The 21739-nt window shown below is 47.5% G+C and overlaps 1 pseudogene; it reads right to left on the minus strand.

Moving 5' to 3' along the window:
- Positions 1 to 15450: 15450 nt before the first annotated feature.
- On the minus strand, positions 15451 to 15670 carry LOC132342746 (cytochrome c oxidase subunit 6C-like; annotated as a pseudogene).
- Between the last annotated feature and the right edge of the window lie 6069 nt (positions 15671 to 21739).

A 21739-nucleotide genomic window follows, 5' to 3' on the forward strand; every position in this document is an offset into this window, starting at 1 on the left:
ACTCTTTGCAATCCTATAGACTGTAGCCGGCCAGGCTCCTCTGTCCATGGGATTCTCCAGGCAAGAATACTGGAGGGGGTTGCCATGCCCTCCTCCAGCTCTTATGTCTCCTGCCTTGGCAGGTGGGTTCTTTGCCACTAGAGCCATCTGGGGATCCCACAGGAGGTGCTTCCCTGATCACCCGCAAGACCAAACACCTGCAATCAAAACCTGCTTCTGGGAGAACCCAGCTTGAGACAGCTTCCCTGGACAGATGCGAGGGATTATTTTCAAATGTTCTGCCCCTTCCTCTTTCAGTGTCTTTGTAATCCCAATTGACAGAGGCCACAAGAGTTAAAATTTCTCCAAGGAGGTCCCACTGGTGGCACAGAGTGGGGAACGTGCCTTCATGGTCAGCAATTACGCACCTGGAGCTGCCAAGGACCAAGGCCTGGTCCAGGGGCTGAGTGCCCAGATGTGAGCAGCCAAGACAGACAGCACTAGCATGGATAAGAGGCACGGCCCCCAACCAGGTGTGACCCTGAGATGCAGGGCTAGATGGGGTCTTCTGGTCCTGGGCCTGGAAGGTTCATTGCCCGCCTATGGGATGGGAAGCCAGACACACCCTGGCATGACCCTCAGTCTCCTCAGCAAAGCGACGACGTTTAGACCCGGGCTGCAAATGAGCCAAGAGCTCTGGGACCTTTCAGAATCTGTCTGGCCCATTCTCGCAGAATCTGTGGTGACTCATCCAGAAATTGATATCTGGGCAATGTTCCAGCATCGCTGTTGGATAATAATGTTCTTTCCCAAGGCTTTATCTAGACAGATCAGCATGTGGGGCTGTTAGAAAAGTCTATTTTTCCTCTGCCAGGGTCTTCAGTGTAGAAGGTGAGTGTGGTCCCCAGGGAAGGATCCCTGACACGTACTTGAGGCAGCAGCCTCTCAATTCTCCCCTAAAGACACCATCATGCAGGCATCTTGTCGGGATGTCCTACACTCCTGTGCATGGGATCCCCCAGCCCTGGGTTCTAGTATGAAACTGAGACAGTGCATCTGAAAGCCAATGAGAAAAGGCTCTAGAGAGTATTCTAGAACTTTGAGAAGAGGGATCAGAAGGAGTTACACCATGGGCCAGTTACAGAGGTGGTCCCATGCTCTCCCCGGCTCCAGGTATCTTTGAGGCTGCAGAGGGTCCCAAACATGTTCTAACAAAGGAGACAATTGTCTCAGGGCAGTGTTTCCAATTAGGACCCTGCTATGGTGATGGGCCAGAAAAGGCAATGGCACCCCACTCCAGTACTCTTGCCTGGAAAATCCCATGAACAGAGGAGCCTGGAGGGCCTGCAGTCCATGGGGTCGCTGAGGGTCGGACACAACTGAGCGACTTCACTTTCACTTTTCACTTTCCTGCATTGGAGAAGGAAATGGCAACCCACTCCAGTGTTCTTGCCTGAAGAATCCCAGGGATGGTGAAGCCTGGTGGGCTGCCGTCTATGGGATCACACAGAGTCGGACATGACTGAAGTGACTTAGCAGCAGCATGGTGATGGGCAGAAGGAGAAGAGGGTGACAGAGGATGGGATGGTTGGATGGCATCACCGATTCATTGGATATGAACCTGGGCAAACTCCGGGAGATGGTGAGGGACAGAGAAGCCTGGTGTGCTGCAGTCCATGGGGTCATGAAGAGCTGGACAGGACTTGGTGACTGAACAACAACAAAGGCTTTTCTGTCAGTTACAGGTAGAGAATCTAAGTGACAAATAGCCACAGGGAGTTCCTCTATGACTGCACAGAGATCCGTCTGGCAAAGAATGTTAAATGTTCCTCTCCTGCCCTCCCCACCACACACACACACACACTTACCCTACATACGTTTACCCTGCTCTGCCCTGTGCTAACAGTCCTTCTATCATTGCAGCTGTCTGAGAACATCCGAGTGCTCTGAAATGTCACAGGATGGTTGTGGGATGGTCTCACTAGGTACCACCCACCAGTATCTCCTGGATCCCTACTCCCTGCATGCACACCTTCCAACTAGAACCTGGGGACTTTGCTCAGCTCTCCCTGAACATGACTAGTAATAGGAATAATGATAATACTAACAACCATCACTGTACATGGGTTGCCTTGTGTCAGGCCCTGTGCTGTTTTACATGCATTAATTCAGGGGTTACCAAAGGCCTAAATCCACAGCCCCACTACTCCACCACCTGTTTAGGTAAGTAACGTTTTATTGGAACAGCCACAAAAGAGACGGCATGGCTCACGAAGCCTAAAATAGGTCCTATCTAAACCAAATTGGAAAAGACACACGTATCCCATTGTTCATTGCAGCACTACTTAAAATAGCTAGAAGATGGAAGCAACCTAGATGTCCATAGACAGATGAATGGATAAAGAAGTTGTGGTATATATACACAGTGGAATATTCAGTTCAGTTCAGTTCAGTCACTCAGTCGTGTCTGACTCTTTCTGACCCCATGAACCGTAGCACCTCAGGCCTCCCTGTCCATCACCAGCTGCCAGAGTTTACTCAAACTCATGTCCATTGAGTCAGTGATGCCATCCAACCATCTCATCCTCTGTCGTCCCCTTCTCCTCCTGCCTTCAATCTTTCCCAGCCTCAGGGTCTTTTCAAATGAGTCAGTTCTTCGCATCAGGTGCCCAAAGTATTGGAGTTTCAGCTTCAACATCAGTCCTAACTCAGCCCTAAAACGGAATGCATGTGAGTCAGTTCTGATGAGGTGGATGAACCTAGAACCTATTATACAGAGTGAAGTGAGTCAGAAAGAGAAAGATAAATATTGTATTCTAATGCATATATACGGAATCTAGAAAAATGGTACTGAAGAATTTATTTACAGGGCAACAATGGAAAAACAGACATAGAGAACAGAATTATGGACATGGGGAGAGAGGAGGAGAGGGTGAAATGTATAGAAAAGTAACATGGAAACTTACATTACCATGTGTAAAATAGATAGCCAACAGAAATTTGCTGTATGGCTCAGGAAAACTAAACAGGGGCTCTGTATCTAATTGATACAGGGGCTCTGTATCAATCTAGAAGGGTGGGATGGGGTGGGAGATGGGAGAGAGGTTCAAAAGGGAGGGGATATATGTATACCTATGGCTGATTCACGTTGAGGTTTGACAGAAAACAACAAAATTCTGTAAAGCAATTATCTTTCAATTAAAAATAAATTTAAAAAAAAAAACCAGGTCCTATCTAATCCTTTACGGAAAAATTTTGCTGATCCATGCATTAACTCATCTTCCCTCTTACCAAAGTCCTGTGACCTGGAAATCACTGTAAAAGTCTTTTATATAAAAATAAACAGGAATTCAGAAAGATTAATCACTCAAGGAAACACAGCTTGTAAGTGACAGAAGTAGAATTTGAAACCCAGGAGTTGAGGGTACAAGTCCTGGCCTCCTGTGATCTAGCCACAACTTCTCTCAAGACTGAATCAGAAATGACCAACGAACCACTGGCTAACAGGAGGGCTGGGAAGGCTGGGACAGGCATGGGGATTAACGAGGTCACCAGCAGCCCCAGGGCAGCAGGGCGGCCCAGGGCCTCGCAGGTGTGCTAAGTCTGGAAGGGCTTTTTGCTCCATCAGCACTGAGTGGCTCGTGTCTGCGGGATTTACAAGGCTTGGCATCACACAGCCCAACCTGTTACCTGCCATTATGGATGCCTCAGGCTTTGTACTACCAGGGCCCGGTGAATAGCAGATACTTAAACTTGTTTGCAAAGGTCGCCCTCTCTCTTCTGAAGTCTCTTTTCCACTTTGGATGGAGAATGGAGCCATGCTGTAATAGTCCTAGAATTTCAAAAGTATCCTTGAAGCCAAGAAGTCACCCCCTGCGCTGGGATCCCTGTCCTCCCCAGAACACTCCCTAATGTAGTTTGTCCTGCTCTTCTGGGCCCATCACAGGACCCCAGGCTGGGCATCCCTCTGTGTTTCCACTGCCCCTCCTATGGCCTGGGTCTTTCCCACCAGGGACCAGTGATGCCCGCCTTCAACTGTCTTCAAAGCCTGCAGAGTTTTGTGCACAAACAGATGCCCTAGCCCTCTCCAGACAGCCTGCTTAACCAGGGGCGATGTGGTGCTCGGAGTCTGTTAAAGTCCCACCAGGACACTGTGGCCTGAGAGCTAGTGTTATGATCCATTATGCTTCAGCACATCCCTGTGTGCTGAGGGCAGCTTTGCAAACCTTGGTGGACCTGGAGGGGTCCCCTGAGTATGACTGGTATTCTCCTTCCAACAGTCAAGATGTGTCATGAAGGGCCACAAAGCCTTCTGATTGGAAGTTTCCTCTGGTCAGAAAAATCACAGCAGAGCAGGTTGGTTTTATTGGTACTAATTAGCATAACAAACACCCAACATGAAAAGCCTAACCTTACAGTCTAGGAAGTTTGCCAGCATCTCCATCCACTCAGGTCATTGTTTAACTTCTACATCTACAACTTCAATAAAACTGCTCACATTTAAATGGACAATGGAGTTGCATTTCTCTTATTGCAAGGGAATAGAATTTGGAAATTTGGGGATGGAATTTTGTCAAAATCTTATTTAAAAGAGAAAAGAACTGATGCTATGAAGCTTCAAGTGATAACATGAAGTTTTCAGTTAGATCAAGGTTCAAACTCAGGCCCTGACACCTCTGAAATATTATTACCTTGGACAAGTCTCTCCATGTCCCCAACCCTAATGTTTTCATTAATAAAATGAAGATAAAGATGCTCCCCCTCCCCAGAGTGATTAGAATACAAAATACTTAAGGTCCCAGGACATGGTTGGTCCTCAATAAACACTTAGAGTAAGACTGGCTTCCCCTGAGAAGTTTGCAGCCTGATAGGAGGGGGAAAATCATGCACAAAAGTTATGACCTAAGCCAGATCACAAGGATAATTCAGAGGATCAGCAGAAGGAAAAAGGGAAGACTTTAAGAAGAAGGAAGTGTTTAATCTTGATTTGGGAGGATGATGTGGTGGGACTGCAACATTTAAGGATGGGGAGGAAAGGCAATCCTGTTGGAGGGACGACAGAGGCTCACAGGAGCAGCAATAGGCCCAACCAACCAAGGGCACTCCCCACCTCCCACCAAGGTTTCAGCAATAGATGCAGACATGAGGCCCAAGGGTCAAGCAACCCAGGGTGCTTTCATTTCCCCACCAGGACAAACAGTAGCCTCCTGGGAGAGGGGAGAGGGACTGAAGGAGGTTTGATCTCCAAGGTCAGCTTGGGATTGAGGAGTTTGGATATTTTTGTCCTCTCTGCCATCAGCCAGGGGGCAGGGGCATCTCAAAGCCTAGAGGCAGAAGGTCCAGGACAAGCAGGCTCAGAGAGCCAGGGAGCTGCTAAGGCAGTGAGCTCCTGACAAATGGGAGCTTTACTCACACCTGGTCCAACACACCCCACAAAGAGAGCCAGCCAACTGGTCTGCCACATAAGGCATGTTATTTTTCTGCAACAGATGCTTTTTTCATCTACTTATGGAAAGGGAAGCTCTGATGGCAGGGAGAATGGGGTTTATGTAGTTTGGGATGGCTCAATATTTTCTCAGACACGCTGCCTCAGCCTTTGTGGCCAGAGAGGAGGCAGGGACCAGAGGCACACCTGACCCAGTGATCCCACACAGTGCCAGGAGGCCCTCAGGACACCAGTGTCCTGCCTGACAGTTCAGTTAAAAAGCTCTGAGGTCAAAAGTCTTTGGAAAAGGACTTCCCTGGTGGTATAGTGGATAAGAATCCACCCACCAATGCAGGGGACACGGGTTCAATCCCTGGTCCAGGAGGATTTCACATGCCATGGAACAACTAAACCCATGCACCACTACTGAAGCCTGTGCGTTCTAGGACCCATGAGCCCCAACTAGTGAAGCCCCTGCACCTAGAGTCAGTGCTCCACAACAAGAGCAGCCACCGCAACAAGATGCCGTGCACCACAACTCGAGAGCAGCCTCCACTCGCCACAGAGAAAAGCCTGCGTGCAGCAACCAAGGCCGGTGCAACAACAGAGAGTCTTTGGAGGAGGCTCAGCCGCACTTTCTTCATGGCAGTGGGACTTCAGAGAGGCTGAGATGCTGGCACAGGTGAAGGATATGTAGAGGACAAGGGTGGGCAGTGCTTTCCAAGTTCACGGCACCACACTGCTGCCACCTTGCCTTGTTCCCTAAGAGGCCCTCTGAATAGCTCTGCTGCCCCGGGATCCAGGGAGCAGTTTAGGGTGGATGGAGATAGTGATATTAAGGGCCAGGGCCATCCTGGGCAGGTGTGTGCACCTGTGCTCGGGAGGCAGTATGAGCCTGAGTCTCCTCCAGCCTATCTCCCCACCAACCTATTCCCAGCTGCCTTCTGAAGAACAGATACTCCCAACAGCCGCCCACATGCCTGGCCCTGTGCGTCCTGATTTAACTTCATTCCCATGGTATTCATCCTCAGGTCAACCATGTGCAATAGTTACCATCAAAGTCATTCTATAAGAGGAAACCAAAGCAGCTCAAGGAGGGAAGGATTCTATCAAAGGCCCCAGAGGGAGAGGAGGGATTGGAACCATGTTTGTCACAATCCTGTGGGCATTTCAACCCCGTGCCAGGGAGAGACCCAGGGAGAGACGCTCAGTTTCTCTGCAGTTGAGGAGAAGAGAAAATGTGGGGTGCTGAGGTGGGTGCTATAGTAGAAAAGTCAGAACTCAAACCACAGCAGCTGCTGTCTAACGACATATGAGAAACAAGGCTAGGCTCAAGGGAGAAGCCAGCAAAGCCAATGGGTTCTAACTTTCCATCCCTGTACTGCTGGGGAGTCGAGCTACCCGACTGGCTCCAGTGGATTCCTGTGCCCAATCTGAGTTATCAGATAACTGACAATATCCATGCCAAGGAAGCCCAGCATCCACCCACAACAGAACATCATGTCAAAGATGAGGAAACTTGCAGGAAAGAGTCAAATTCAAAAATTCATAACAGTAATCCAGCCTACAGAGGGAGGGTTAGATTAGGAACATCGTTAAGTTAAAGGTTACAGGAAAGGAGAGGTGTAACACTGTGTTGGACTTGAGCAAGAAAGAGAAAAGATGGGAAATGCAGAGGTTTCCAAAGTGTCAATTACAGGGATGGCCAAGGCCATGGAAAGGGACCCCTGAAGGGAAGGCTGTCCCACAAAGTGCTTTCAGATGTCAGTCCCCAGAGCTCCTGCTGTGTCCAAGAAAAAGGGAGCAGAAATAGGCAGCATGCTGTCCCCATGCCCCTTTTCCAGGCTTGGCTTGAAGAAGCCAGGCTTGTGAGCTGAACTGAGCCCCTCCACCCCAAACTCATTCGTTAAAGTTCTAAATCCTAGAACCTCAGAATATGACCTTATCTGGAGATGAGGTTTTTACTGAGGTAACCAAGTTAATGTGAGGTCATGAGGGTGGACTCTAATCCAATATGACCGCTATCCTTGTAAGATGGGGAAATTCTGGATACAAACAAGTACACAGGGAACAAGTGTAAGATGTGAAAGGATGTAGCAGATGGCCACCTACAAGCAAGCCAAGGAGAGCGCCTGGAACAGACCCTTCCTCCCCACCGCCCACCCCCTCAGAAGGAACCAACCCAGCCAACACCTAGATTTTGGGCTTACAGCCTCTAGAACTGGGCAACAGTGGGTTTCAGTCATTTAATTCACCCAGTCTGTGGCAGGTCTAGCAAGTTAATAAAAGGGCCTAAAAGGAAAGGGACAGGAGGCAGAGATGTGTCAGAAGGAGGGTCTCCTCCACCGTTGCCAGACCAGGCACCATCTGAAGACCCCTCAGAACCAGATGGAGTCTGTCTTTACCCAGGCAGAGGCAGAGGATGAGCAGATAGATGGCTCCTCCGAGGCCCCTCTTGGGATGAAGGAGCCACTAACCAGTGAGCGAAGGGTTCACCAGGGACCAGGATGAGCTCAGCCCCCAGGGAGCACACAGGCCACAGGTCACCTCACTCACCCATGCATGTGATCATTCACAAACCCATCCTGCATCTCTGGGACTCCCCATCTGCCTGCCCTCAACCATTCCTCACTTACAACTGACCAGGGGAGCTGCAGGTCCATACCACTGACGAAGGACTGGGCCCCTCTGGTCTTCTCATTTTCCACAATATCTTAAGGCAGAATCGCTCTGGGTATTGTCTCAAGCTGACTGGCTGGGAGGCAGAATTTGAGACAGAGGTTGGTAAGGCAAATGTCTATTATGGAGCCCTCTTGTGCTCCACAGGAGGGCAAGGGAAGAAGCTGGATTGGGCAGAAGGAGCAGGTAAAGTACAGTGGGGTCTCCACAGAAGGCTCAGCCAACTCTACAGGGAATTCAAAGAGTTGGGGACCCTGCACAGCAGTTGGGGTGAGAGGGCCAGGCCTTTCGACCCCCGCAGCACTCAGCCGTGGAAGGTGGGCCACCCTAAAAATAGAGCCAGACTTTGGGGCAGGAGCTCTTTCCAGCTGAGGAAATTCCGTGGCTGGGGGCTTCGTGGCACACTACAGAGTTCTCCACGGATATACGAAGTTTATTTTGTACCAGGGTTTTCAAGACCCCATTCCTGGGCTCCCCAGGAGGCTGCAAAGCCCAGTCTGCTGCTGCCATCCAGGTGTCTCTTCAACCATCCCTTTTCTCCTGACCCTGTGCCCACGGCAGAAGCCCATTAGCTTCACTAAAGGAGTTGAATTTCAGTTCTGCCATCAGATGTGCACATGCTCTAGGGAACTCTACTGTGCTACATAATTCCTCCAGGAGCTGGAGGGAGGGGGACCGACAGAAGCAGTAAGCCGGGTCTTTCCCTGAGTCTAGTTTCCAAGGGGAGAGCAACTTTAACCACTCCTCTGTGCTGAATCCACCTCACAGCCTGCCACGCTGTGCAGAACAAAGTTATGCGTGAAGGTGGCAGCTGCTGATGCCGCTCTGGCTCCATGTCGTGGCTCTCAGTAACGGGGCACACCTGAACACAGAGTGCCTCACCCTGGCATCTCCAGCACAAGAGAGGTCACCCCAGAGGAGATGCTGTAGCTGGACCTTGAAGAATGAGGAATCATAAATAATAAGAAAGGAGAAGGCATTCCAGGGAGAGAAAAACATGTGCACAAGTACAGAGGCAAGGAAAACATATTTTAACAGGAAATCCATACCCAGAGATGGACAGCAATGTATTTCTCACATGAGTGAATGTCATGTGTTTGACCTTGAACTCAGAGGACTCCTGAACCTTGGATCAAAACTGCAAAGAACATAGTGTGGATTTCTATGCCAACACATACTGCTAAGAGAACTATGTTCCATGCTCAGTTGTGTGAGGCGAAGAAGAAAACCCAGTCCCCCGGGTTCCAAAGGCCGCCTCTTATCATGGTGGCTGGACTCGAACTCTGACCTGGCAGATCCTGAGTTAAATGCCAGCTTCAGCATTTACTAACCATGAGATTCAGGGAAAGTTACTGAACAATCCATTCTTTTTGCTCTGTGAATGGTCACAGTGGCCACTTCAGAGTGGTTTTGAGGATGCTAAAGTGGTGGGGGGTCAGGGCGGAAGAAGGAGGTATTGTATATAAAGGATGCAGACCAGGGTCTGGTCTGGCCACAGTAAGGATCTCGGAAAAAGAGCTCAGTCTTTGTAGGCATAGTGGGCATTTGACTCTCGATCTTTGCTGGTCTGTAATCTTCACTTGCACCCCCTTCCCAGGGATCCTCAGCACTCCATGGACACCATTCCTTTTCTCTGTAGGTGGAGACAGTCAGACGTCAAGTCCTCCAGTGGGACCTCATGTCCAGGGCAGACTCAGAACTCACTGGTGTGTGTGTAGATGTAGGGAGGTAACCGAGGTACAGCCTCCAGCGAGGAGCAGGCGTGTGACACAAATGGTACAAAAATGACAGTATAGGGAGGGTCAGCCCTGCCCGTGTTTCTGAGGAAACAGCTCTGAGTCACTCTGTCTTCCTTTACTAAGACTTTTTAGGAGAGAACCTGGAACTGACTACCTTGACAAGCAGTCCATTGGAGTCACTCATCTCCTTTGGCCGGCTCCCTCTACCTATACAGGTATGAGAGCCGAGGACCCAGATCCTTTACGTTTAGAAAACCCTTCCCCAGATGACCTGGTAAAGGGAGGCCAACAGGCACCTTCTCATTAGAATTGGCCAAGAACTGTCTGTGGTCTCAAGGCTTTGAAGCAAGTTTCCTTTAGACTCCATGTTCCTAGAGACTCAACTGGAAAGCCCTAGAGCCCAGCCTCCTTGGCGGACTGGGGACCCTGAGAGAAGCTTGAGGTCAGGGATACTCATCTGATAGCCTGGGGGAAAGTGTGACCGCTGTGTAAACACCTGCTGGAGAAGCCAACAATCCTGGGGCTGGGCTAGAAGAGTATCTGATCATGGGGTCATTGTGTGAGCCCTAGTGGTTCATGGATGAGAGACAAGCTTCCTCGCTCAAGGAGCTGCAGGGGCTGCTGAACAAAAGCAACACAGAGCCAGCTGCTCCAAAGGATGAAGGACTGCTGAGTGGACACAGAGAAATGGGAGCAAAAATCCTTTGGTAGAAGAAGTGGAGACAGTGGGACAGCCAAGGTGATTTGGTGGGAACTCTGAGTTGGGTGTGGAGAAGGAAATGGCAACCCACTCCAGTGTTCTTGCCTGGAGAATCCCAGGGATGGGGGAGCCTGGGAGGCTGCCGTCTATGGGGTCGCACAGAGTCGGACACGACTGAAGCAACTTAGCAGCAGCAGCAGCAGCTGAGTTGGGTGAAGTGAGGCCAGATGGATAAAGACCTGGAATTCTACACCAAAGCTTGATTTTTGCTCTAAAGAATAACTACCAAAGGATATTAGACTCAAAGATGACATGACTGGTTTCTCTTGACAATCTCAGTGTTTAGAGACAGTGCAAAAATTCAAGAGAAGGTACTGAAGGGACCAGTGATTTTGTGAAGTTCAAATCCCCAATTTTTAAACTTGTTTATATGCACTCATGTGTTTATGGTAACTTTATGTGGACTAATGTTACCCAGGCTGAATGGTGGCCTCAAATGCCCCCTCAACTCCATCCGCAAAGTTCTTTTGGTGTTATATGCCCAGGCGTTGACTTCATTTTAACTCCTCATTCTGTTCTCCTATGATGTCTCGCAGATAGACATCCTTCTTCTGTCTTAAGAGTAAGTCCCTCTTGAGCCATGCCATATACCCATGATAACCAGAAACCACCTTCAGGACCAAAACCCACATTTACTGCCATTACTGCCAGACAGACAGGCTCATGATGTAGCTGGTTTCCTTAAAGGTAGTTAACAATGTCCAGCTACAAGTGGTTTAATGTAGCTTCATTTGATGGTCATGCAATTACATTCTACCCTAATAGGATTCTTAGACAGACCTCACATCATAACTTTCATTTTAGGGAGTAATGCACACACCCTTGTTTCTCTCCATCAGATTGGACACATATACATTTTTAATAAATGTGCTCTAAATTGAGCTGGTCTGGACCAAAATCAAAGGAAAGGAGATTACATGGCATTCTAAGGCACCAAATTTCAGAGTCCTTTTCAGTGGAAATAGGAGTAAGAATATCTGTGAGAACTCTGAGAAGAATCAGAGAGCTCTGGCTGACGGGATGAGATGGCAATTCTCATGATAATTCTGATTTAAAGCAAGGAAGTGAAATCTCTCATGGGGGAATTTCAGCTTCCAATCTTCTATTGTGTTTAGGTGGAATTAAATGAGGCATAGAAATGTATATGTTGCTTTGATAAATTTATCCTTTCCTGCAGTTGTAAAATCTACAGTTATTTCCCAGCCTAAAGGCCTCAGCAAGGGTGACTGACTCTGAATGTCATCCGTCCTCCCCCTGGGCTCAGGAGTAGGGTATAAGGGACAGAGGGGGAAGCTGGGCTTTGCAATCACAAAGCCCAGCAAGGGGTTGGGGGGCACTCTGGGCTCAGACACTTGCCAGGCAGCTGGCACTGAGTGTGGTTACTTAGGTACACTGATTCCAAGGCCAGCACAAAAGTTCAATACTCTCTTAACTCTTATGTTCATCAACCCTGTGACTGACATTTCCACTTGGCCTATAGTGGGGCTTCTCAAATTAAATGACTTCTAAACCATCCCTTTGATCTTCACCCCACAGTTAATCCCTGTTACCCAGGTTTCCAGCTCTTAAGGGCAACACCATCCACCTTGTGTTCAGGCCAAACCCCAGGGTTTATTGTTTATCCTTCTTTTTCTCTCATCCTTCCAGTCTATCATCTCCTTTAACATGCAGTTTTGTAATCAGTTAAGTGAGGATAATATCTCCCTTCCTCAGATGATGTGAGGATTAGATATAATCTATATAAAGCACCAGGCACATAGGAAATGCTCAAATGATATCCATTTTCAATACCAGGCTCTACTCACTGAACAAAAGCCCCCATTCTCCTGAATAGACACATAGGCTCTGATTCTGTGCATTAAAAAAATGAATTGGAAAAACATATATCCTAGAGTCTAGGTTTGGAGAGATAAATGCTAAAGGCCTCAGGGTGAGCATCTAAGAGCCTGTGGGTAAGGCAGTGGTGCATTAAATGAGAGTGCTCTCATTTTAGCGTGCTCCAAAGTAGCCCACTAATAAGCTATGATCATCACAGGTAAATGGAGATTTCACAAAAAGAAGAGAGAAAAAAAAAAAAGACAAGGAAAATAAATGTGCAATTCAATCAAAAGCCATTTGGCTGAAGTTATGCAATTTCAAGTTTGGGATCAGGCATTATGCTTATTGCCACCTCTGATAACTAACACATTAGTTTTCTGCTGTATGCAATTATTATGGGGAAAAAAACAAAACAAAATTCAATTCACCTGCATTTGTCACTAGAGTATTGCGTCTGCTACACAAAGGCAGGAGATTGAAAAGAAAGATGCCTCTTACTGAATTTTGAGAAAATATGACTCTTCTCTGAGCCTTGAATACACAGTCGGATGGTTTGAAGAAGGGTCGGTGTTCTGCATACAACCCATGTCTTTGGCACCAAGGCACCTTCTCTTTAGGCACGTCTGTACCCTGGCCCCGCCCCTTTTCATACTTGCACTCAAGATCTTTAGTCTTTTCTATTGGTGGACTATTGATACAGATGTTCACCCAGAACAATGTGAAGAGAGTCCAGAGTCTCCAGCCCCTGGAAACACCCATGGTCACTGACTGGGAAAAAAAGAAAATGCCTGCTCTCGCATAGGTCTCTGTTCAATGCCATGTCTGGTTGTCTGTTGCCATGTTTGCTTTGGTAAAGCCAATGCTCACCAAAGTATTCTGATGCAGGACAACAAAGGAAAAGTTCACCTCTTCTTTGGCCTTTCCCCCTTGGCAAGGATGAAGCGAACGCTAGAAGGAACCAAATCTGTGATGAGGGTGAAACCAGCGAGAGGAGGTGCAAGCTTCTATGGGAAGTGCCTCTCTTAACTGGAAGTTAAGCAGATGTGGATTTCAGTCTTTGCTTCTGGCAAGTGCAGTTCTCTTGTGTCCATCAAGTTGGGCTGAAGACATCTGCCCCTCTGGGAGCATAGGGTGGGGGATGGGCCAGGATGGAAGGAAGGATTGGTGGTCCAAGACCCAGCTTGGGATCTTGCAGAGGGAACCCAGTCTTCTCAGGCATGGTTGGCACTGGGCTTTTAATTTGGGGCTGTTATTAGAACCTTCATACCCTTCTTGCGCTACAGAAACTCTCCACATTATGCATCAGGGACCGCCTCTCCCTAGAGAAGGTGAAAATGCAAACTACCTCCTTTCTCCTCCCCCTCCCCCTGGGCATCTAGAGTGAGGTGTGTAATCTGGGATGTGCCTGAATGGGATGGGGAGCTGGCGACACAAAGACCCAGGGACGGGGGACCACAGAGACTCTATGCTGGAAGTGGGTGGCAATGGTGTTGGGGCCATGGTTGACATTCTGGGGACAGTGGTGGCAGGGGCTCCTCCCAGCTGGTTCTGTGGCCTGATTTTGGCATCATTCTGGGTGTCACCTGGTCTCCTCTGTTCTTGCCCCTTTCCCCCTACTTTCCATCCTTCCTTTTTCCCTCCCTCACTCCCTTCCTTCCTTTTACATTGTAAATATCTTCAACATGTCATAACGTATTGAGATAATATAAAATACACCTGGTTCACAACTGCCCAGCTTAATAAAATCATAGCATTTTATTGAGAAGTAAAATATTATAGATAAATTTGAAGCCTCTGTGAATCCCTCTCTAATCTCATTTCCTTTTCTGCCTTCCAGAGGTAAACTATTTTGAATATGATCATTATTATGCAAAAATATAATTTTAGTATATAAAAGTTACTAATTAAATAAAATTCAATAAATTATATAGATGTCTGCTTATACATACACACAGGGCTTCCCTGATGACTCAGCAGTAAAGAATTCACCTGCCAATGGAAGGAGACACAGGTTTGATCCCTGGGTTGGAAAGATAAGATCCCCTGGAGAAGGAAATGGAAACCCATTCTAGTATTCTTTCCTGGGAAATCCCATGGACAGAGGAGCCTGGAAGGTCACAGTTCATGAGGTCACAAGGGGTCAGACACAACTTAGTGATTAAACACTACCATACATACACATATACACATACACCATAATACATGCATGATTTCTCGTCCACTCAGCTTGGTAAATAGATATTCTGAGAAATGCTCTGGTTACCAAGAGAAATCACTAGACTGAGTAGATTGTACCCCGTTATGAGGATGGACTTCATTAGGCCTTGAATAGGGGCCTAATCAATCAAAGGCCTGAATAGAACACAGAGGCTGAATAAAAGGGAACTCTGCCTGTTCTGACTGCACGAGTGGAGACATCAGTCTTCTCCTGGCCTTGGACTGGAACTAACACCACTTGTCCTTGTTCTCAGGCCTTCGGATGTGGACCGGAAGCAAAAACAGTTCTCCTGGGTGTCCAGCTTGCCGACTGGGACTTCTCAGCCTCCACAATCACGTGAACTAATTCCGTAGACAGACAGACACACAGATGATGGATAGATTCTACCGGTTATGCTTCTCTGGAGAACCATGACTAACATAGATTTTGAAACCAAGAGTGATTCCAGAGGAACAGAACTTTAAGGATTACTTTTTTGGTGTCCGTGGTATTTGTTAATCACTTATTTATCAAGAGAAACTATTCCTTAGCCCACATAGTCATAGTTCATATTTTCATAGTTCAAGAACAAAGTGAAAGTCACTCAGTAGTGTCCGACTCTTTCCAACCCCGTGGACTATACAGTCCATGAAATTCTCCAGGCCAGAATACTGGAGTGGGTAGCCTTTGCCTTCTCCAAGGGATCTTACCAACCCAGGGATCGAACCCATGTCTCCCTCATTGCAGGCGGATTCTTTACCAGTTGGAGCCAGCAGGGAAGTCCAAACAAGAACAAAGGTCAGTGACAAACTTCCATGGAACTCAACGCAAAGAAATTCTTTCTCCTCCAAAATCACTTTGCACTCTGAAACATACTTGCCTTATCATCTCCTCAAAATCTGTTATGGAATCATAATTTCTGTAGAAATATGCATATGCCTTCTTTCTTGGTTCAGCCACAGCAAACATACACAAAGTTGCATCTCCCCGGGAGACAATAAATGCTCCAACAATATGAAATGATGGGACAGAAGGCCACACATCTGAGGTTTTGTCAAAGAACTAGAAGCCATGATAGCTTTTCTTCTTGACAGCTCAACAATGATGTCCTTCCAGACTGACAGAGAAATAGACAAGGATGAGTTTCCTGAATTGGTTATGGGGTTTATGGAATTGGCTCTCTAATCTGACTAGATGTAAAAACACTACTGACTGTAGTTCCAGGAGTAAAGAGACCACTGGCGGTCCACAGCCGTCATGTGATAGCAGCAATACACACAGCACCAGCACTGCATCCTCCTCACCAACCACTTACACTAAGCGTGGGCTGGATGACTGTGCATCTGATTCTTGCAAACATTTTTGGTAAAACAACAGACATAATGAAGCTAGCTGGTTGCTCCTCCTTTCACTGGACAAAGTGGAGAAAGAGAAAGCTCCAGAGATGAGGTCAGAGAGTCAAATTCCCAGGTCAGGTAAAAGAGAATCACGACTAATACAATCTGAAAAAGGGGAGGACAGACAACAGTGGACATGTCCAGCGGAAGCCGCAGGGTGCAGCAGAGCTGCAGCACAAGAGTGGTAGTGACAGCACGTGGTGTGTGCTGAAGGCGACACGGCCATGGGACAAACCCTGGGCAGGGATGTGCGAACTGCTGCTGGGGGCCCAGAACCAACCTCAAAGGGCTCTCCTCCCCCATGGTGTGTCTTTCTTATGACCCGCTTTATTGCTGACAAATAAGTGAAACAAAGTATATAAAGCTCTCAGCATGGAGAGAAGGGCATCCTTCCTTCCATTCCCCACCACCACCATCCCTGCAGCCGCCAGGAAGAAGAAATAGGGTTGGAGCAAAAAGGAGGATGAAGCATGTGGGGATGTGGGTGGGTCTGGGGCAAATTCAGAAACATTCATCTTTGCTCCAAGCAGACAATCTGCTCCATGGAAGTCATAGCCTGCCTTTTAGGCAGGAAAAAAGAGAAAACTTTGTTCCAATATTATTGTTATAAAGTAATATAGGCTTCCTGAAGAAAATGTTCAGAAGAAAGAAAAGGAAATTAGAGACAGAAAAATCATCCATAGACTCAACACCCAAAGACGTTTACTGTTGCTAACATTTCAGGGTGTTTCTTTTCAGATGAAGAATGTAATTTTTAGGGATGTGAAATGCTGTCAATCAACAGAGAGCCGTAACCACAGGTGACACTAGGGAGGGGAGCAGTATATCCTGTTGCCAAGCTGCTGTCACATCCCTGGGCTGGGGGCAGCAGAGCTGGGGGCCCAGCACCTCCCAACAAGCCCTGGGTAGGGCCTCTGATGAGCTCCGAGGAGTCTATGGCGACGCCTGGGGATGGTCATCCCTGGGGATGAGCCTTTTGCTCCATCTCAGGTTTCTACCCAGGTTTCTGGCCTGGGACACATCAAAGTGCAGTGTGTATGTGTGTGTGTGTGACACGGCTCGGCTTCCCAGGATGGAGGCCAGGCATGGGGACAGGGCCCAGATGGCAGGAGATGTGCTTATAAACAGCATGCAGGAGGTCCTGTCACCAGGGTGAGCCTATCTCCGCCTGCCTGGCTCCCAGCCCTGAATCCTGGACGAGATCAGGAGCAGCCAGGGCCTCTGTGTGTCACCCAGAGCCAGCGCCATCCCCACCCAGCCTGCACTGTCCACAGCTGCCAGTCTCCCTGGAGGCAGGAAAGCCGGACACATGGGAGAGAGGGGGAGGGGTGCACACAGGATTTGGGAAGGGGACGTTCGCTCTCGACCAGGCCACCATCACCTTGGCAGCATTTTTCCTGGTTCAAATGAGTGCCCAAAAAATATTGGATTTACTGTCCCACATTAATGGGCTAGGAGAAGAGAGGCCCCAGATTTCTTCCTGGCTCCAGAGGGGGTAAACCATCTTTCTCTCCATGGAATTCCACTTAGGAGGGAACTGCTGGTGATGAAGACAGTGGTAGCAGGATCCCTGACAAAGTCTCTGTCTCTGGGTCTCAGTTTTTCACCTGAGAAATGGGGAGAGGGAAGTCCCTGAAAGCATTATTTTCAAGGGTCTGACGACTGCATCAAGGGTGAGGACTTGCCCAGGATCTAGGTTTGGATCCTGTCTACACTGTGTGAATTGAAGCCAAAGATCTCACTCCCCATGCATGTGATTTACAAAAGCAGGACAAGCGTCTCTGCTTCACTAGAGCGACACGTGGCAAGGAACCAGGGCTCTCAGTGGAAAGAAATACAGGCGCATCTGATCAAGGAACCACTTCTCCCTTTCAATGAGAAAGCTAAGCATCTCATTAAGAAGTTGGGGCTGTGACTCTGATGTCCACATGCAAGGAGTTGTAGGGGTGTCTGAAACCCTTGACATTCAAGAGCCATCTGAAGACCTTCACAGAGAGGAAAGCTAGGCTGGGCTGGGACCAGGCCGCCCCTGCTGGTGTGCTGGCCATGGCAGCACCATGAGCAGAATTCTCTAGCAGAAGCAGAATGTGAGCAATATTTGTAAAGAACCCACCTGTCAATGCAGGAGACTCAAGAGACTCAGGTTTGACCCCTGGGTTGGGAAGATCCCCTGGAGAAGGAAATGGCAACCCACTCCAGCATTCTTGCCTGGAAAATCCTATAGACAGAGGCGCCTGGTGGGCTACAGTCCATGGGGTCGCAAAGAGTCGGACACAGCTGAGCATGCACACATGCATATGCAGTGCTTGTAATTTAAAATTTTCTGGTTGTTACTTTAAAACAAAAGTAAAAAGAAACGGGTGAAAGTAATGTTACTATAACCTATTTAACCCAATATATCCAAATATTATTTCAACACAGAATAAATATAAAAAATATAATTGAGTTTTCTTTTTCCTTTTTTTCATCCTAAATTTTCAAAATCTGGAATGCTTTTACAATTACAGAGTAACTCAATTCAGATGGTACATTTTTATTAGAAAGACCCAATCTATATTTAGATCTCCTTTCTCTCTGGGGCCATAAATTTAGTGACTTCTCAGAACTCAAAAGACCAGACCCACCATTTTGGCTGCAAAGGACAGAGTCAAATAGCAATCGTTCCCCCTCTTTCCTGGGAGCATCCTTAGTCTTGGCCACAGATCCCACTTTCAAACGTCTGCTTGTCCTTGCCTCCTGTCCTGAACACCCTCCCCACTCCTCTCCACCTCTCAAAGCTCCCACAGGCTTCAGACCCACAGGTTACATCCTCTTTCTCTAAGCATCTTCTCCACTCACTCGGGCTTCACCTGCCTAGGATCTCTACCACACCCCCTTGCAAACCATTTATTCAGCCTGGAGGACACCTGACTCCTATTTGAACCACTGCATTTTCCTTCCAACTAAACTCGGTGGAATCTGGAACCTGCAGGCTGCCGTCTATGGGGTTGTACAGAGTCGGACATGACTGAAGGGACTTAGCAGCAGCAGCAGCTATCTCCCCAGGCATCCCTGGAGCTTCACATCCTCAAAAACACCTCAAAAGTGTCTGACACCAGGCAGACACCCTTGTGAAATGTTAACTGAGACTCGGTCTCTGTTCTCCAGGGGATCATATTCCAGCCGAATGCCTCGCCCCTAAGAACACAGATATTAACAATAACTCATTGTGACAGCACTTGAGGGTTTAAAAAGCACTTCTGCGTGGCAATTTGGTAATAATCCTCCAGCAGCAGTAATTCCTCAGGTCCCCTGAGAGGCTGCCTCCACAGTTCACCCAAAGTCCCCTCCCTGCTTTTTCTCATACCATTATTTTTGCTTCCATAGCACTTAGCATGATTTTGCATTATTTGATTATTTTTTTTTTTTGTCTGTCTCTCCTAAAACAGAAGTCCCATGAGGGCAGTTCAGTTCAGTTCAGTCGCTCAGTCATGTCGGACTCTTTGCGACCCCATGAACTATAGCATGCCAGGCCTTCCTGTCCATCACCAACTCCCGGAGTTTACCCAAACTCATGTCCATTGAGTCGGTGATGCCATCCAACCATCTCAGCCTGTGTCATCCCCTTCTCCTCCTGCCCTCAATCTTTCCCAGCATCAGGATCTTTTCAGATGAGTCAGCTCTTCCCATCAGGTGGCCAAAGTATTGAAGTTTCAGCTTCAACATCAGTCCTTCCAATGAACAGCCAGGACTGATCTCCTTTAGGATGGACTGGTTGGATCTCCTTGCAGTCCAAGGGACTCTCAAGAGTCTTCTCCAACACCACAGTTCAAAAGCATCAATTCTTCTGTGCTCAGCTTGGGGTCACCCAAACCTCTCTCTAGGAGCACAGTGCTCCACCCATGGAAAGCACCCAGTACATTTGTAATGAAAGAATGAATGACAGAATGAATAAATTCATTCACATAAACAAAACGTAGTGCACAACTTTTTCTGCATCACTGCTCTCTAATCGTGAGCCATGTTTGCCACTCATAATTTTGCAGGCATTATATTTTAAAAATGTAAAAAAAAAAAAGCAGGTGAAATTACCATTACTGTATTATATAAAACCTAATAGATTCTGGACATGGAACAACAGACTGGTTCCAAATAGGAAAAGGAGTACGTCAAGGCTGTGTATTGTCACCCTGCTTATTTAATTTATATGCAGAGTGCATCATGAGAAACGCTGGGCTGGAAGAAGCACAAGCTGGAATCAAGATTGCCAGGAGAAATATCAATAACCTCAGATATGCAGATGACACCACCCTTATGGTAGAAAGTGAAGAGGAACTAAAAAGCCTCTTGATGAAAGTGAAAGAGGAGAGTGAAAAAGTTGGCTTAAAGCTCAACATTCAGAAAACGAAGATCATGGCATCTGGTCCCATCACTTCATGGGAAATACATGGGGAAACAGTGGAGACAGTGTCAGATTTTATTTTGGGGGGCTCCAAAATCACTGCAGATGGTGATTGCAGCCATGAAATTAAAAGATGCTTACTCCTTGGAAGGAAAGTTATGACCGACCTAGATAGCATATTCAAAAGCAGAGACATTACTTTGCCAACAAAGGTCCGTCTAGTCAAGGCTATGGTTTTTTCAGTGGTCATGTATAGATGTGAGAGCTGGACTGTGAGGAAAGCTAAGTGCCGAAGAATTTTTTTCGGCACTTTTGAACTGCAGTGCTGGAGAAGACTCTTGTGAGTCCCTTGGACTGCAAGGAGATCCAACCAGTCCATCCTAAAGGAGACCAGTCCTGGGTATTCATTGGAAGGACTGATGCTGAGGCTGAAACTCCAATACTTTGGCCACCTGATGAGAAGAGTTGACTCATTGGAAAAGACCCTGATGCTGGGAGGAATTGGGGGCAGAAGGAGAAGGGGACGCCAGAGGATGAGATGGCTGGATGGCATCACCAACTCAATGGACATGAGTTTGAGTGAACTCCGGGAGTTGGTGATGGACAGGGAGGCCTGGCGTGCTGCAGTTCATGGGGTCGCAAAGAGTCGGACATGACTGAGCGACTAAGCTGAACTGAACTCAATAGATTCAAAATATTATTATTTAAACATACAGTGAATATAACAGCATCACTGAGGCTTTTTAACCTTAGTTTTTTTCATTCTATGTTTTACAAATGAGAAGTATCTTTTACAATTATAGAACGTTTCAATTCAGATGGTAAAAATGTTATTGGAAATACCTGATCTATATTTAGAACTCATAAATGTAAAGCTGTAAAAAGACATTCACATACCCAAGTTGTTCCAAACACACTTAAAAGTTTTCCAATCACCGAATGAAGAAATCATTGTTAAGGACTTCCCTGGTGGTCTGTGGTTCAACGCAGGGGACACAGGTTTGATCTCTGGTCAGGGAACCAACAACAAAGAACAATGGGGAACTAAGATCCTACCTGCCGTGGTGCGACTAAGCCCACAGGCAAAACCACTGAGCCCGCAAGCAGTGGAGCCCACGTGCCACAACTAGAGGGCCCTTGTGACACAACTTCCGAGCCCACACAGCACAGCCAGAGAAGTCTGCACAGAGCAGAGGAAGACCCTGCCTGATGCCACGAAGCCTGCACGTGCCACAGCTAAGGCCCAATGCAACCAAATCAACAAGTTATTTTAAAATTTAGAGTAATTCAAATGAAATAAGAAGGAAAAGTCAGACCCTCTGTCTCATCAGCCACATTTCCAAAGGTCTGTGGCTTCCCTTTAA

Source organism: Bos taurus, chromosome 18 (assembly GCF_002263795.3).
Source record: "Bos taurus isolate L1 Dominette 01449 registration number 42190680 breed Hereford chromosome 18, ARS-UCD2.0, whole genome shotgun sequence".
Taxonomy (NCBI): Eukaryota; Metazoa; Chordata; class Mammalia; order Artiodactyla; family Bovidae; genus Bos; species Bos taurus.